This window comes from Silene latifolia, chromosome 2 (genome assembly GCF_048544455.1).
Source record: "Silene latifolia isolate original U9 population chromosome 2, ASM4854445v1, whole genome shotgun sequence".
NCBI classification, from domain to species: domain Eukaryota; kingdom Viridiplantae; phylum Streptophyta; class Magnoliopsida; order Caryophyllales; family Caryophyllaceae; genus Silene; species Silene latifolia.
Genome location: NC_133527.1, coordinates 154965225 through 154967480, shown reverse-complemented (window position 1 = coordinate 154967480; position 2256 = coordinate 154965225). Strand labels below are relative to the sequence as shown.

The 2256-nt window shown below is 41.0% G+C and overlaps 1 non-coding gene across 1 annotated transcript; it reads left to right on the top strand.

Annotated features, from left to right (window-relative positions):
* Positions 1 to 1680: 1680 nt before the first annotated feature.
* On the top strand, positions 1681 to 1787 carry LOC141644461 (small nucleolar RNA R71). The gene has a single exon (XR_012544077.1). It is a non-coding gene; the product is annotated as a small nucleolar RNA R71 (small nucleolar RNA).
* Positions 1788 to 2256: the final 469 nt, after the last annotated feature.

Here is a 2256-nt window from a genome sequence, read left to right as displayed (position 1 = left end):
TGCAAACGGGGAGCTCTCATGGTCTTGTCAAGATTGAAAGTTATGTTCTCGTCTCCCACTTCTAGAGTAAGCTCTTCGTGCTTCACATATATCACCGCACCCGCGGTGTGCAAGAAAGGTCTACCTAGGATGATCGGAATATTGGAGTCTTCTTCCATGTCAACAATGACAAAGTCCACCGGGATGAAGAATTTGCCAATTCTCACGGAACATCTTCCCATATCCCTAACGGTGTCTTCGTTGTTCTACCGGCCATTTGGAGTGTAATGTTGGTACATTTAAGCTCTCTCATCCCTAGCCTTTTACTAACCGAATACGGCATAACACTCACGCTTGCTCCTAGATCATACAAAGCCTTGTTGATCGTGGTGTCGCCAATGGTACACGGTATTGAGAAGATTCCCGGATCTTTAAGTTTTGGAGGTGAACTCCCTTGAAGGATTGCACTACTCACCTTAGTGAAGGCGATAGTCTCAAGCTTCTGGATCGACTTCTTTTTCGTAAGGATGTCCTTCATGTACTTTGCATAGGCCGTCACGTGATTGATTAATTCCGTGAAAGGAATCGAGACTTCCAAATTCTTCACAATTTCCATGAATTTTCCAAGTTGGTCATCAAACTTAGGCTTAGCTTGACGACTTGGGAATGGAAGTCTAACCACAATGGGCTCCTTATCCTTGGCCTTTTCTTCACTTTTCTTTGAAACTCCTTCTTTTGTTGGTTCATCTTCCTTAGAGTTTTGCACAACTCCTTCTTTGTCACTAGCTTCCACAACTTCATCCTCAACTTTCTTCTTTGGTCCTTCATATCTCGTACCACTCCTCAAGTAAATGACACTAACCGTTTCATGTCTTGGGGGTTACTTTGAGGTGGTAATTGCCCCTTTTGTCTTTGAGAGTTTGAAGATGCAAGTTGGGTCAATTGAGTTTCCAACATTTTTGTGTGGGCTAGGATGTGATTGATGGTGATGTCTTTTGCTTGGCTATCGTTTTGCATTTGAGTGAAAAATTCTTGTTGATTCTTTTGCATTTGGAGGACCGCTTTTTGAACATCAAAACCTAGGTCATTTTGTTGATTGTATGGAGTTTGATTTTGGTAACCTTGGTTTTGGTTGAAAAATGGTCTTTGATTTTGGTTTCTCATGGGAGGTGGGGTGTATGTTTGTTGAGGGTTTTGAACATTTTGGCTTTTGTTGGGTGGAATTTGGTGTTTTCATTGTAATAGTTGGAATAAGGGGTACCACTCTTGTATGCTTGAAAAGCATTCACTTGTTCATTTGTTCCCCTACATTCACTTTGGTCATGTCCCAAAGTTCCACAATTCTCACATATCCCACTTGGGATTGATGAAGATGCTACCATGGCATTAACATGATGCTTTGGTGATTTTGAGGCTTCTTCAAGTTTAGCCATAGCCTTCTCAAACTTCAAGTTGATGGTATCAATATGAGCACTAAGTTGAGCACCCAATTGAGTAATAGAGTCCACTTCATGCTTTCCTCCTCTAGTAGCCTTGCGAGATCTACTATATTGTGAATTATGGACCGCCATTTCCTCAATCTTGTTCCAAGTTTGATTATCGTCAACTTCGATGAACATACCATTTGATCCCATGTTGAGAATGTTTCTTGAGTCTTCATAAAGACCATTACAAAATTGTTGTACCAAGAACCACTCGCTAAGTCCATGATGAGGACATGAGCGACAAATTCCTTTGAATCGCTCCCAAGCTTCATACAAAGATTCTTCGTCCCTTTGCTTAAAACCTGTAATTTGAGCTCTTAGCATGTTAGTCTTTTCCGGAGGGTAGAATTTTTTGTAGAAAGCTAGAGCCAACTTCTTCCAAGAGTCAATTCCAAGAGTAGCCTTATCGAGACTCTTCAACCAAATTTTTGCGGTGCCAATTAGAGAAAAAGGGAATAAGACCCATCGAATTTGGTCATGAGTCACACTGGTTTGTGAAATCGCATCACAATAGTCATAAAAAGTCTCCATGTGAGAGTGAGGGTCTTCATTAGGCATCCCCCCAAATTGGCTTCTTTCGACTAATTGGATAAACGTGGATTTAGCAATGAAAATTCCGGTTAAGTGTTGTGGTGTGGGAGTTCCATTGGGTAGGTTATCTTCGGTTGGTACGGAATGTGATGAAAATTTAGACATTGTGGGTTAATTTTGTGATTGATTTGGTGGTTGATTTTGTGTTGGGTTCTCCTCACCTTCTCTTGCAAAAGGGTTGATGAACTCAATAGTATTTGGT